Here is a 16128-nt window from a genome sequence, read left to right as displayed (position 1 = left end):
CTCCAGCAGGAAGAGAAGGCCTGGAGGAGGCTCTGTGGCCAGGACATGGGGCAGGACAGGGCACTGGGGCAGAGTCCTCTGGTCTTGGATGGTGAATTCCACAGTGTGGACAAGAGCCTGTTTTGGAGTTTGGCTTAAAAAAAATCACAGAATCATTGAAGCTGGAAAAGATCTCCAAGATCATCAAGTCCAGCTTTTGACTGATCACTCCCATGCCCACTACACCACATCAAGAGGTGCCACATTCACGTGGTTTTTGAGCACCTCCTGGTTTGTGATTCCACTGCTCCCCTGGGGTGCCTCTTCCAAAGCTTAACCACTCCTTGAGTGCAGAAAAAGCCAGGGATGGGCAGGTTGATTCCTCCTGGAATTGCAGGTTTCTGGGGCTTGCTCTTCCACCACACCAAATGCCCAGGTCTGCACTAAGCTTTGCTCTCCCTTCCCTGGGGTTAGGGCAGGTGGGTCCAAACGTGGTATGGTGATTCATCCCAGTCCCGCTAACTCTGGTGAAAAGTGCTTTTCCAAGCCTTGTTTCCACTCATTTCTCTCCATTGCTGCTGTCCCTGCCCCACCAGCTCTTTTCTGGCTCCAGGACATGCTGAAGGCTTTTCCATCCTTGCAGAGATAAACTCAAACTCTGTCCTTAAACCAAGCCCACACCTGGGTGAGACCGACAGAAAACTCCTCTTTGTTTTGCTACTCTATCCTCGGTTAATGCAGCTAATTATGGCCCTAAATGCAAATATAGAGGGATGAGAATGAAAGCTTGGAAGGGCCAAGGCACTGGGGAGAAGGACAATAAATTAAGAGGTTTGCAAGGAAGCTTTCACTCATCTTCATGGTTTGGAGTTGTGAGCTTGCACTCGGGTTAGGAAGCGCCTTTTGAAATTAAACAGAAAAGATACAATCTTAATATTCCGTGAGATGTGCCAATACAAATATCTGTCGGCAGAGATGTAAAATAATAGCTTGAAAAGCAAGGAAAAGAACCACATGAAGTTTTGGGAGCAGGGTGATGTCACCCCCCCAGCCCAGCGAGATATTCTTTGTGTTGGAAATTAAAGCCGCATGAACTCCCCGCACAAAGCTGGGTGAGACTCTGCTTTTTCAGCCACCCCCTTAGGGAGGATGGGTATTATTTTCTGGTTTTAATTCTAAATTCATAAATAAATGTGATTGACTTGCCACCCAATAGCACTGAGCTGTGCAAAATAAGGATAAAGTCTGTCAATTAAATCTGTCAGTGGCTGGTGTTGCTGGAGCAGAAGAAAATCAGAATTAGCTGAAGTGGTCAACAAAATTCAGCTTCATGAGGAATTTCAGTTCAGGGAAGAGGAAAATCTGTCTCCATGGTATTATCTTCCCTTCCAAAGTTTCCTCCTGGCTGCACTGGGTCACAGGCTATGGACTGTAAATTATACAGCCCAAATCAAACCCTCTTCTGCAATAAGGGGAGAAGAAAACCATGCAGTGATTTAATGTAGGAAACAGCTCAAGCTATGGCTTTCTCTAGTTTGGGAATGTGGACAGTTGTGCTGAGATCCCCAAACCACTCCAACCCATGGAAATTAGCACATAACCATCTGGCCTGGTGGCTCAACACCTCCTGTGGCTGTAAATTCAAATCCCAGCAGCCTTAGCAGGGATTTGCTCGGAGAAATGGGCTGAGTCCTCGAGTAATGGAAAAACAAGGTGAGCTGGGAAGGCCTTGGGAGAGCTTTGGTTCCAGGAGGGAGCCAGCTCCAGTCAAGCATCCCTTGGCTTTCAGCAGGGGAAGGGGCTCTGCAGGAGCAGCTCCTCTTTGACTCGTGGTGTCCCATCCATGGCTGGGCTCCCCAGACCCTTCCCTGGGATCCACCAGCTCACCCAGCTCTCTTCCCTTGGCATTTCCCATCCACCAGGCTGCTCTGTCCCAGCTCTAAGGCTCTGTGCAGTTTTGGGGGTCACAGAGCCACCGTGGACATGGAGCAGTGCTGCCAGCTGTGGTTTCCCATCCAGGGTCTCCAGGACCAAAGTGTGTAGGTGTTTAAGGAAAGATCCTCCTGTGTGAAATGTGAAATCTTCCACTGGGAACTGCAGGGTTTTCCCACCCTTGGTGGGAGCCCACGCTGCAGAGTGAGAAGATTCAGAGGGGACAAAATCACTTTCCTGGCTGTGTGGAATTCACTGATCTTCCTTCCTTGCTTTGTGTGGGTTTTTAGCTAAGGTGCAATTAAAAATTTGGAATATGGATTTAATATCTCCAATCGGCAGCATCTGCCCTCACCAATAAATACTCTGCCCTGCCAGGCATGGCTGTAAGGCTGAGCCATGATTATGGCTCACCCACAAAAAAATTACTTTTTCCTAACCCTCAAGACCTGGAAGCAGCAGCTGAGTCTAATTTGAGCTCTGCAGCAGGTTTTACCCATGGAAAGTTGTGTATTCCTTGCACATCTGGTTGTATTCAGGGGGATGTTGCATTTCAGTGCTGCTCAAGTCTGGCTGTGCCCCTTTAGTTCCTGGGTAAATCGTCCTTTTCCCTATGGGAAACCTGGTGGACGTTGTTTGGAATAGAATTAGTAATTCATCAACATTCCAATGGGTGGAGGTTTAGGATGAGCATGGCATTAAACCAAGCACCAGGGCAGGTTTGGCTTCTCCAGCAGTGCTGCCAAGGGCAGGAGGTTGGATGACTCCAATGCTGACAGGAGAAGTTGTTTGGATTGTAAAAAATCCCACTTGGATTTCACTCTTCCCTCTCCTTCCCCTTTCTCCTGGAACAGCAGAGCCCAGAGCCCAGGCAGGGCAAGGGGACTTTCCATAAGATGTAGGGAGATGAACTCTGCTTTTCCCTGCATTTCTGCCTGCATTTGTGCATCTGCTCAGAGTTATTGTCCCATGTTCCACAAACTTAAAGCACTTCCTTACTGAACAGAATTCCTCCAGTTCACTGCAAAACACGACAAAACTCAGCCCCGAGGATGCCAAAGGCTCCCGCTCTGCACATCCTCCAATTCCCAATCCCAGCAGCAGCAAACTCAGGGAACCACTGAGGAGTTGTGACAGTTCCAGCTGCAGCTCAGCTTTGCTGCTGGAGGGCAGGGAAGAACTCAGCTTTTCCTGAATGTGCTTTCCTGATGGATTTGGTTGGCATCGCCGATCCGGCGCGCTGGGGCAGAGCGGAGCCGCGGGATGGGAGATGTTGGGAAGCAGCAGGACCAGGGCTGTTCTCCCAGCATCTCAGGGCCAGCACTGCTCAGAGCTGGAGATTCCCACCCAGAGATGGGTCAGGAGCTGCTGCCAGAGCTCTTTGCCTGCTGGAGAAACCCAGCAGGGTTGGGTGGGCAGCGGCTGATGGATCCCAGCTGGCTCAGAGCGATCCTTTCTCCATCTGAAGGAGCATCCCTCCCTCCCATGGCATTCCCTGGCCTGAGGAGGTTTGTGTTCCCCTGTCTGGGCAGCTCAGAGTGGAGGTAAGAGCACTGGAAAACGGGTTTTCCTCAAACTGTTAGAATTCAGCTTAGAGCAGGGTGATGGTGCTGCACTGACAATTGGACTTGATGATTTTAGAGCTCTTTTCCAGCCTTAATAATCCCAGGATTCTGGGAGATAAGGAATGGATCTTCTCTCCTCTAAATCATACACAACACATAGCCCTGGATTTTTTTCTATTTATTTTTTTTATCTATAATATATAACAGGATTAAAATGCAACCAAGAGAATTAATAAAACATTAATAATTAAAAATGTGTCCATGGCTGGCAGATAGAGTAGAGTGACAGAAAAAGGGGTTCCCTGGATCCATGGGTTTTCCTTCCTGAACTCCCACAAACCCTCCCTCAAATCCCTGGAGTTGTTGTATGTGCGAACAACCCCGAGTTTGAAAACTCTCTCAGTTTGTTTACTTTCCCCTAAATCAAGAACACATTGAGAATAATTTGCAAGACAGAAAAAGAAAAGCTTTAATTTATCAAGGTTTCCACTCAACAAATAACATGAAATCCCTTCTCCTACCGGGACACCTGCAAAGCTCCTGCTGGGATCCTGCCTGTGCCGGAGCTGCTCCGGGAGCTCTTGGGCACTTTCTCAGTCAGAAAGTTCCATAAAATTTAAAGTTTAAAGTGAGAAAGTTAAATTCAAACCTGTTACACTTTCCAGCCTGTGGTCTGTGCCTCCAATTGCATCTCAGATCGCTGTAATTGAGTGGGCTTGAAGGAAAACTTATTTTTTTTTAAATTGTTAGTGTTTTCCTTCTCATGTATCTTGGCTTTGTGTCTGTCAGCTGGGTCCTCCTTCCCTGGAGCAGGGGAAAACACAATGATTGATTCTTATTAAAGGTAAAAATGGAGGAATAAAAAAAAATCAAGGGGAAAGTATGACAAAAAAGTGAAATTCAGATTTTTCAATTTAGGTTTCAATTTTCAAGAACTTAATTTAAGATTTTTCAATAAAGACTTTTATATGTATTATTTTTCAAATTTAAAATTAGTGGGATTAAGTCTGTCCATGGGTCTGCTTCCTCAGGTCATCACAAGAGTTCCACACACGGTTTAAGAAACCAAACTACAAAATATAATTAGGGAAGATCCCATTGTTCATCATTTGTTCATTATTTGTCATTTTTTGGTTCAGTTCTGGCTTTGACTTATGCTAAATTTGCACTGGGACAATCCCAGCACCCAGAGATTTGTTCAGCTCTGGCTGGCAAAACCCACCCCAGGGATTTTGCAGCACTATGGGAGTGGATTCCTCGAGCTCAGGGATGGAAATTTGGGGTTCCCCCCAGCTCCAACCACCTCCTGGCCTGCCTGGGATATTCCTGCAAATAACTCCAGGAACACTTAAACCTAGCAGCTCCTACAAAATCATTTTGCTGCTGGAAAAACCTTTTTTATTTAGTGTTGAATTAGGAAATGGTTTTGCAGCACTGGTGGGAGGGAGGTTGGTGCCATCCAGCCCCGGCCCCAATCCCTGTTTTACCCCCAATCCCAGCCCCAATCTCAGCCCCAATCCCAGCCTCAATCCCAGCCCCAAACCCTGTTTTAACCCCAATCCCAGCTCCAGCCCCAGTCCCAGCCCCAATCCCTGTTTTAGCCCCAATCCCAGCCTCAATCCCAGCCCCAATCCCAGCCCCAATCCCAGCCCCAATCCCAGCCCCAATCCCGGCTCCATCCTCACGGAGCCAGCAGAGCATCCCAAGCCCTCAGCACTGCCTTGGAGCTGGGACCATTTCCAGCCTCCCTCAGGATTTTCTCTCTCTCCGTGTGTGAATCCCAGGGCAGAGCCCAGCTCGACCTCCCCAGGGAGATTTGGGCAGGATTTGGCGGGGGCAGCACGGAATATCCCAGCTTTACGGAGGCATCCACCGCATCCAGTGCCGGCCCTGCTGAACAGAGCAGATGGATTTGCTTGGATTTCAGTCAGGAAAAGCACCAATCCTATGGAATACTGTGTTATATCCCACTGGATTGCATATATTTATAATAAACAGGTTCTGATGGCAACATCTACCTCTTTGACTTGTGCTGGGTGGAAGATTCCCTGAAATCCAGGAAATTTTTCCACAAACAAATCCAAACAATCCCTAATGGTAGCTTTGAAATCCATGGGAGCTCTGGCACTGATTTTGGGGCACTCAGGATTCTGCATTCCATGAACAAAGGTACCGAAACCTGGCTTGGTTGCAGAGCACAAATGATCCAGCAGTCCTTTGTTTGAGGAGGGAATATTTCTTCCCCCACTTGGAAAAGCCCTACAGCCACAAAACAGGAGGAGGAAAGACTTCACAATTAACCCTGGCTCAAATGAAGAAGGATTTTAAGTTCATTTAGGTACTTTTCTTTTTCCCCCCAAAAAAGCCATATCACTTTACATTTATAATGTTGGTATCATCCAGTACTTTAAATCAAATTATGGCTGTATCAGGCTGCTTAACAATGTTTCTTTTTAATTAAGTTTACCAGTCCCAGATGCATTTTTTTTAAAGAAAGAAATTAAACAAACGTAATTAAATTACATGACAGGGGTTAGGTAAGACAGCAAACAGCCCTGCAAAAATACAAGGATTGATAAATCCTTTTGGATACTCACATTTTGCACTTTTCCTACACCCTGTAGTATTCCAAGGGACATCCTGGGATGCCCACAGCAGTGTCCAGAGCCCTCTCTCCCTTACCTAAGGAATTACCCTCAGTGGTGTTTTAAAATCCTGCTGCCACAGAGATTTTAAAGAGCCCAGGAGGTTCCTCAGAAAGCTGAATATCCATGAATTCCCATTCATTTCCCTGTGCTGCAGAGACTTGAGCAGAGCTTCAGATCTGCCTGATTTGAGGTCTCTCCTGCTGTGGGAGGTGCTGGGGGTCCCCAGAGCATCCCCCTCCAGCCCCCAGCAGCAGGCATGGAGCAAGGGAGAGCTTGGACAGGCAGGATCCATCCCCATGGGATTTCAGCTTTATGGGATTGATGGAACAGCCCCGAACTCAGGCTTTGGGGTGGTGCTCACATCGCAGGAACTCCTTATTCTCAATTAGACAACAGGGTGAGTACTGCCCAGGGAAAGGCAGCTGCATTTTCACTGAGAAAATGGCAATAAAAAATAGGAATGGAGGAAAAGGAAGGGGAGCAGGGCTGGGCAGTGGATTGCAGACCTGGAGGGATCTGTGTTTTCCTCAGCTCCTCCAAGCCCACGCCCTGGAGCTGGGCTGAGCTCCCAGGAAGGCACTCACAGCCAGGACACCCCATCCCTTGAATTTCTGTGGTTGAAACAGCGCAGAAATACCCAGTGTCCATCTTTAAAGGCCACAAGGATTGCCAGGATGAGGGCAGTGGGGTTTATGGCAGGAAAGTCCCATGGAAAGCCCTGTGCTTGCACACCCCTTCCCAAGGGAGCTCTGGGCACGGCCGATAACATCGGCTGGAATTTGCGCCCTGGACAAGCCGCGGTCACAGCGAGATTACCGGGATTTTTATAGGGGTTAAAATGGAATAATCTCATGGAGGGAGCAGCAAATCCCTGTCTCCAGCCCTGCAGGAAGCACAGGCACGGGAGCAGATGAGCAGAGCACCGAGAAGCCTCACAGAGCTGGGAGATCTGGATGGTCCCCAGGACAATCTGACATCCCCACGAAGCCGTCGGCGTGCACGGGGAGCAGCCTTTCCATCCTCTCCCTGATTTCCCCGACTCCGAGGATCTGCATCTGGGGCTGCAAGGATGAAGTCAGCCCCGGAGCTGCTACGGGCTGGAAGTGATTTCACCGAGCTGCAATGCACATGGATTAATTCCAGTACTGTAAAGTCAACATGGGTGAACACTGGCTACATCACAGCCTTCATTACTGGGGTCTGGAGCGGCTTTGGATGAAGTAATTTCCCTGGGGTTTAGCACTTCCAAAACATATAGGGCGTCCTTCTTGGATTGGCCTGCAGAGAGGTGCCCCCCCCCTGCAGCCACCCCAAATTGGCCTTTATCAGTTGCACATGGACCCCTGCGACTGCGAGGGGCTTCAAACGAGGCCCAGATGGGCCGTGGCACACGATGCCCAAACACCGGACACATGGAATGAGGCTCAGCTCGAGTGCACACCATGGATGTTATTAATAACAAATGAGACAACACTCCCAGGCCGAGCCTTCCAGTGGGAGAGGATGTGGGATGAGTGGGGATTAGGGATTCCTCCATCCTTCGTGGTCAAATCCACTCCTGGAGAGCTCAGAGTTGGGATTTTGGACACCGGGAAGCCTCATCAAGCTCATCAAGCTGCTCAGTTTGGACTTTTCCAGATTTGAAGTGAACTCTTCCCATACAGGAGATGTTTATTTTGTCTTTTTTCCCCCCCTCAGTTATAAACTGGAGCTGAACCCCTGTCATGTGCAATTTGCTTCCTTGGCAGTCGCTTGTGCAAATGGGACTCAGTTTTTCCTGGGCACCAGAATTTGCTCCCAGATAGAATCCCAGGATGGTTTGGGTTGGGAATGACTGTAAATCCCATCCAGCTCCAAATTCTGGACACCTTCTACTATCCCAGGCTACTCCAAGCCCCATCCAACCTGGTCTTGGCCACTCCCAGGGATCCAGGGGCAGCCACAGTTTCTCTGGGCACCCTGTGCCAGGGCCTGCCCACCCTCACAGGTAGGAATTTTTTCCCAGTATCCCATTTAAACCCAGCCTCTGCCAATTTAAATTCAAGTTCAGCTTCCTGCACGAACCACCCCACAAAAAGCAGCTTCACTCCTTCATTTGGCACCAGGGGCTGGGTTTTTATAAGAGGTTTTTAAGGGTTAATAACGGGGTTCTCCTCATGTGATTCATTCCAAAAACCTCTTCCTTTCACAGCTTGATATTCAACATCAGCATCCAGGTCTTGCTTCCCTGGAAGAGGACAGAGCTTTAGAATGGAAATTAAGAAAAATTTCTTCAGGCCCAGCTGCCCAGGGCAGGGGTGGAGTCCCCATCTCTGGAGGGACTGAAAACCCCCGTGGATGTGGCACTTGGGGACACGGGGCAGTGGTGGCCTGGGCAGTGCTGGGGTGGTTGGACTATGGGGACCTCAGGGGGCTCTTCCAAGCACTGGGATCTGGGGATGGCAATAGAGGGACTTTGGGGTGCTGACACTGGGATTTTGGGGTGCTGACACTGGGATTTTGGGGTGGTAGCACTGGGGGGTTGGGGCATGGCGATTCAGAAGTTTCAGGGTGATAACACAGGGATTTGGGGATGCTGACAGTGGGATTTGAGGGTGGCAACACGTCTTCGGAGGATATTAACACTGGAATTTGGGGGATTTTAACACTGGAATTAGGGGGTGCTGACCCTGGGATTTGGGGGATATTGCCACTGGGATTTGGGGGATATAACCACTGGGATTTGGGGGATATAACCACTGGGATTGGTGGGATTTTCACAGAGGTATTTGGGGGGTATTAGCACTGGGATTTGGGGGTGCTGACCCCAGGCTGTCGGGTGGTTCCATCCCCGCACACATCTTGGGAGCGCGGAGGTTTCCCCGCGGCTGATCCAAGCCTCCCTCCTGCCATCTGGAGGCGAATCCCTGCTTTTCCTCAGCCTCCCGGTCCTGCCAGGAGCCGGTTTAATTCCCTGCAGCATCCCGCACATTTCCCTGGATCCGGCGCTCGGTCCGTTCCCGGTTTCTTGGGATGCTCGATGGAAATATAAAATCCTCTGGTTTACTGTTTTCGAGTAAATACAATTTCCCAGTGAATCCCAAAGGCAGCACGTGCAGCCCATCCCATCCCATCCCATCCCATCCCATCCCATCCCATCCCATCCCATCCCATCCCGCTCAGCCGAGGGGAGGCAACACCACTTTGGGATTATTTTTATGATTGGAAACAAGGATTTCTCCCTCCCTGTTTTCTCTTGTGGATGCTCTGGAGTGGGAACGTGGAATTTCCTCTGAAACTCCAGCAGGGTGAAAGGGATTGATTTTTTTTTCTCTCTTTTCCTATAAAGAAAATATTTTATAAAAATTTTATACAATTTTATACAATATTTCATATAAAATAGACCTGTAAATTCTAATCTTAAACAACATTATTCCCAGCAGTGCCAGTGGCATCGCTGGCATCGGGATTGGGATGGGACCAGAGCTGCCGACGCCTCTCACAGTGACAAAATACAGGGACACACCTCGGGTTCCTTCCCAGTTTCTGTGCTGTGTTTAACTGGAAAATGTAGAAAATTAATTCATTTTCCTGGAGTACGAAGGAGAAAAGTTCACTTCAAAGAGCTGCTGACTCCCAGGGTTTATTTAACTCTGGTTATTATTTAATTCACATTTTAGAACACCATCAATATTATTATCCCGCTCTTTAATTACATATTTGTAACCATGTAATAGAAAATCCGAGGGGAAGGAAATGCTGTGATTTCATTCCCAAGGGAGTGTTTTATCAGCGTTGCAGTCACTGGGATGTGGCTGCATCCAGGGAATGATGATCCCGGGGGATGAGTGAAGCCACAGCAGCCAGGGCAGCTCGGATGGGGCTGGGAGAGTTCAATTCTGCCCTTCCCCATCCTTCCCTCAATCAAAATTCAATAAAATAATTATTTTAAATCACTTTGGTTTTTAAAAACATGAATATGTTAATGTGAAAATGAATAGTTGCATAAAATGACTTTTTCATCCAGTTCCATTAGCAGTAATTATCTGGGGCATCCTGGGATAAAAATGGTCATTGTTACTTCCCAAAATTTTCCTAAAATGCATTCACATTGTAGGAGATTTTTTTGATAATTCTTGTCTTTTTAATTAAAATTATTACACTTTTCTCCCTTTCCCCATCCTTATTTTATGTCTTTTTCTTCCTGACTCTGAACTTCCCAGTGTGAATCTGAATTAACTCCATTAAATTAAATCATTCTGACAAAAATTACCCTGGAAACACCTTGGGATGACCCTGGGCTTTCTCTGTGTTTTCCTCTGAGTTTCCTCTAAAATTTGATTATTATTTTTAATAGTAATAATAGTAATAATAGTAATAATAGTAATAGTAATAATAATAATAATAATAATAATAATAATAATAATAATAATAATAATAATAATAATAATAATAATAATAATAGTAATAATATATTATATTGACTATTTTTCTGATCATGTTATTGATTGTTTTGCTGATTGGAATTGAAGCTGATCATTGGAATAGGCTGCAGGAAGGGAAGGAGAATCAGTTTTGGGTTAGACCTGGCTCAAATCAGCCTTAAATCTTAATATTGCATTTTTAGGATCTGTCTGACCAGCAAGATCCATCTCTTGCTCCTTGATTCAATAATTAATTACATTTATTTTATTTTATGTTACTTTAGTCTTGTCTAATCTACTTAATTTATTTTCATTTTACTCTTTTATTTTCGTTCTTTTATTTTTTTGTATTTTTTCTTCTATTTTCCTTTGCATATTTTGTTTTATTTTGTTTTATTTTATTTTATTTTATTTTATTTTATTTTATTTTATTTTATTTTATTTTATTTTATTTTATTTTATTTTATTTTATTTTATTTTATTTTATTTGTTTTGTTTTGTTTTGTTTTGTTTTGTTTTGTTTTGTTTTGTTTTGTTTTGTTTTGTTTAATTTAATTTTAATTTTAATTTTAATTTTAATTTTAATTTTAATTTTAATTTTAATTTTAATTTTAATTTTAATTTTAATTTTATTTGTTGCCCTTACTCTAGAACCAATTCCCCTCCTGTCCTGGCAGAAGTTGCTTCATCCACTGCAAAAGCACTTCCCAACCCCCTGGAGCTGCACGGAGCCAGGAGATCCGAGGGACACAGCTTTGGAAACCTCTGATTTCTTCCTTTTTTTGTTTTCCTCGTGGATCCAAATCCCTGAAGGAGAAGGTGATCTCCCTCTGCCCTCTCCCAAACAGCCCCAGCTGTATAATATAAATTTCTATATATGTAAATACAATATAAATATATCAATATAAATATATAATATATAAAAATACATAATTACATAAAAAGAAATATAAATATAAATATACATATACATATAAAAGAAATATAAATAACTATAAATATGTAAAATATTCCTGTAAAATCCCTCCTTTCTCTTCCTCAGCTTTTCCTTCCAATGACAGTTTGTGGCTGCTCCTGAGGAAATTGAAATAATTTCCCTTTTTTCCTATGTTTAAAAATGGAATGAAATGAAATGAAATGAAATGGAATGGAATAAAATAGAATAAAATAAAATGGAATAAAATAAAATAAAATGAAATGAAATGAAATGGAATAAAATGAAATGGAATAAAATAAAATAAAATAAAATAAAATAAAATAAAATAAAATAAAATAAAATAAAATAAAATAAAATAAAATAAAATAAAATAAAATAAAATAAAATAAAATAAAATAAAATAAAATAAAATAAAATAAAATAAAATAAAATATTGGTTTTATGCAATCCCTGACTCGGAGGAATTTGGAAATCCATTTTTTTTAATTTTCCAGGGATCTGACACCCCTGAGCCGCTGACAGGGATGCTCCACCAGCATCTCCCCAGGGAAAATACTCCCCAAACTGGGCTATTCCCACATCCCTGTGAGTTTGAAGCAGCAGCTTTTGGGAACTTGGAGCTCTTCATTCCCACATTTGCAGCCCTGGGGCTGCGGAGCAGGAATGCTGCAGGATAACGGCTCAAAAACATGGAAATGCTCGGGATGGGAGATGTGGAGCTGGAAAAGTTCCCTTGGCTGCCTGCCCCAGTAAAAAGGTTTTTCTTTTCATGGCCTTTCCCAACACCGCAGATTTTTTTCTCCTGAGCTGAGCCCTGGAAGGAGGAACTCCAGACAGAGCGAGATTTTCCGATCCCAGAGCCCTTTCCCTGCCCTTTTCCAGCTTCCCCGTTGGTGCTGCTCTATGACAAATTATTCTGGAGCTGATAAGAATAGAAACCCCGCTTTTGTGGGATCTAAAACACATCAGATATTGGAGTTGTGAACCCAAAATCCAGGGAGGAATGAGAGCATTGGGCTCCCTCCCTGTGTGAATAATTGGGGATAAAATCCATCTTCTGGGAAAACAAGGATCACTGCAGGGTCTGCCGATAAAGAAGTATCAGCTTTTCCCAAAATTCTGGGCTGAAACAATGGTTTCCAAAGCTTGGAATGAGAAATAATTTTCCTCTTTGCTGAAATGTATTTCTGGCAACAGGAAAAACAGGAAACCAGCTTGGAAAATATTAACGAAATGGAAACCGAGATCGTAAAGAATTCGGGGCTGGAGCCTTTTGCAGCTTCCAAGATGCGACAGCGGCAGAAGCAGAACCCTAAACCAATTAAAGGCAATTTAATTTCGGAGGCTTCTCACGGAGGGAAAGGGATCTGGCGAGGATTTGGGATGCAGGGAGACATCCCAACCCCAGCACCTGCGAGGTTATTGCTCCCAGAGCCGGAGCCGGGATTCGATGCAGATGTGCCCCGGAATCCACCCCCTGCTCCAGCTGCAGATCCCAAAGATGGGCTGCTCGTGTCGTGTTCTTCCTTAATTATTGGGGAATTTGAGGGTTTTAATTGTGCTGGCAGATATTTTGGAAAGGTTTGGGTTTAGGGCTGAGTCCTGCCTGGCAGAGATGGGAATTTGTGCCATGTGTGGTCCATGGGAGCACAGGGAATACATTCCAGTGGAAAATAATCCTATAGAAATCCCATAAAAGCTTAATTTAAAGGACAGAACAGAGGAAAAATGTGAGTCTCTGGGTTTGCTCCATTCACAGGTGCTGGGGACTCTTCTCCACATAATCCACAGTGCCAGACTTGTGTTCTCCAGGACCAGCAGCCTGGAAAACCATTCCTCTCTCATGTGTTTCCTCTCTTCCCTGATTTTCTGCCGACTGAAACACACCCAAAGGAAAGAAACTCCCGTTCCCGGCCTCTGCTGGGCATTTGCAATCTGGGCTTTGCCTTCCACACATCCAGAGCTGCCTGAGGGATTTACTGCTCATCCCACACCTTCAGGAACATCCCCTGCACCCAAACACCCTTCAGCTGGGATATTGACCCATTGTCTTAGAACCCTTCTGGTTGAACAACTCCCACGGGGAAACATCTCTGCCCTAAGTCCTTTTTTTCCCCCTTGCAGGGACTCCTTTCCCTGGTGAGCACTTCCAGCCCACTCTGCATCCCAAGAACTCCCCAGCAAATTGTTTCCACACTCCAGCCCGACTCCAAGCCCGGTGCAATCCAAGGGTTAACCAAGTGAAACGTTTAAGGAGTCATGAAATGACTGTTTCCGCTTCCCATCTGGCTTTTATCAATTTTCAGTCGCTTTCCGAAGTGCAGCGACACAATCAAAAGCCCCAATCTCCCGAGGCAGATAATTCAATTTGGGAAATGAATTTCTTATGTGCCCAGGAGTAAATACATTCCTGGCCAGGGAGATATGAACTGCTGTCAATGGGATAATGAGGTCCAGGGGAGCGGCCGTGGCCCTCCCGGAGTCCTTCGGGGTGAGCGGGAGCGGTGGGATGAGGGTGGGAAGGTGCCAGAGGGATGGGACATCTCAAGGGCCAAGTGTGGAGCATCAGCCACCTCACAGACGTGAAGAGGGGATGGATTTTATTTTCTGGATGTTTAAAAAGGGCTCTGGGCTGGTTGGGAGTTGGACTCAATCTTGGAGGTCTTTTCCCAGCCTTGGTGGTTCTGGGATTCTGGGATCTCCACAACCTCCAGCTGGGTGTTGGCCTCTTCTCTCAGGTAACATTAAAGACAGGAAGAAACAGCCTCAAGTTACCCCAGGAGAAGTTTTGTTGGATATGAGAGAAAATTTCTCCACCCAAAGGATTGTCCTGCCCTGGCACAGGCTCCCAGCTGTCACCAGCTGTCCCCCAGCACTGCCAAGGCCACCACTGATCCACATCTCCAAGTGACAACTCTGCACCGCCTTAAATCCCTCCTGGCTCTGCCACAAATGTGGGAATCAGCCAGAGGGATCCACGCTGGATGAGCTGGATAACAGGAACTGCCTGGGATAGGCAGCAGTTGGGCTTTATCTGCTCTTTTAAACCTGTTCAGGTCGTGGTGTTGAGTAATAAAATCCACACGGGGACGTTACTGAAGAAACTGATTGAAAATTGAGTAAAAAAATTTTAATAATAAAAAAATTTGAGTAAAAAATTCTAAGAAATTCAAAGAAAAAGTAACTTGCCAACAAATTAAATAAAAATGAAAATAAAGAGAATTAAAATGAAGATGAAAATTTGATTAATTTAAAAGAGATTGAAATAAGAGAAAATAGGAAGGAAATGAAAGAAAAGAAGCAGTTTAGTCTGCAGTTCTAATTCCAGGTTTAACCCTTTCTATCCCAGTCCTCCATTCCTTCATCACGATCAACCTGCCAGAACACAGCAAATCCAGGCTATGCTGGCTTTGGAAAAAGGCTTTTCCCCCCTCATCTCAACAATTCCAAACAAACAGGGTCCATTTTCCATTTTGCTCATTCCGTTGGCACTGCCCCATCCCGATTTTCCCTCCTGGTAAGGCTGGTGGGTGCTGATGGGACCATTTGGGAAGGAAATATCCCTCTTTTGCACTTTCCCTGAGTGGGATGAAGCCAAGAGCCCATCAAATTCCACCTCTGGAGGGAATTTTCCTCCTCTTTCCAAGGTGTTGGGCACATCCCAGCTTGGAGAGCAATCAGCCCTCGGCTGAGTTCAGGAGGTCCCGATTTTCCTGCGGGAAGTGCTTTAATCAAGATTAATCTTTTCCAGTTTTCAGTAATCGGAGCTCTTCCTGAGTTTTCCTCAACTCTGCTTTAGGATGAAATTATCGAATTTCCATGGCAATTAACGGAGGAAGGCTGAGCACAAGGATCGTTCTGTGAGATGGGTGGCAGGGGACAAGTGACACTGGCTCGGGCGAGCTGTAGGAATGGTCTCTGTGGGATGTTTTCCCATAAAATCCGTCCCTCTGGAACAGTTTTTACCTGAGGCATCGCTGACCTCCCGATGCTCACGAGCACCTGAACCCCGCTCTCAGGCGCCGTGATCCGGGGATAAGACTCCGGGATTAGCAGAAGAAGGAACTTTGACCTGGATTTAGGATTTAGCCGAATATCCCCCAAATCCCCTTTACCTTAAAGCCATCTCGTGGCAAAGCCTTGGCACAAGTGACAGGCACGGGGGGATGGGGGGCAGCTCCGAGGGGATGGGACAAGCCCGGGGGCACATCCCGACCTCGGCCATGTGGAAGGGACAGCCCTGGGATCAGCCCATCCAACCTCCCTGGAGAGGGAAACGGGGAAAAAGGAGAGGAAGTGAGGAAAGGAAAACAGGGGGGAAAGAAAGGGAATGGGAACAGGGAAAAGGGGAGAAAGAAAGGAAGTGAACAGAGGAAAGTGGAGGAAAAGAAACTGGGGAAAGGGAAATGAGGAAAGGGAAATGGGGGAAATGAAGAAAGCAGGGAAAGGGGAACAATGGGAAAAGACGGGAAATGAGGAAAGGGAAGCGGGGAAAAGACAGGAAATGGGGAAATGGGAACAGAAAAATGAAGGAAGTAGGAAAAGAAAGGAAATGGGGAAAGGGAAAAGTGGGGAAAGAAAATAATGGAGATGGAAGTGAAGGAAAAAGAAAGGAGGTGGGAAAAGCGAAATGGGAAAAGGGAAGTGAGGAAAAAGGAAAGGAA

This window comes from Cyanistes caeruleus, chromosome 14 (genome assembly GCF_971803275.1).
Source record: "Cyanistes caeruleus chromosome 14, bCyaCae1.hap1.1, whole genome shotgun sequence".
In the NCBI taxonomy this organism is placed as follows: domain Eukaryota; kingdom Metazoa; phylum Chordata; class Aves; order Passeriformes; family Paridae; genus Cyanistes; species Cyanistes caeruleus.
This window is presented reverse-complemented; position numbering follows the sequence as displayed.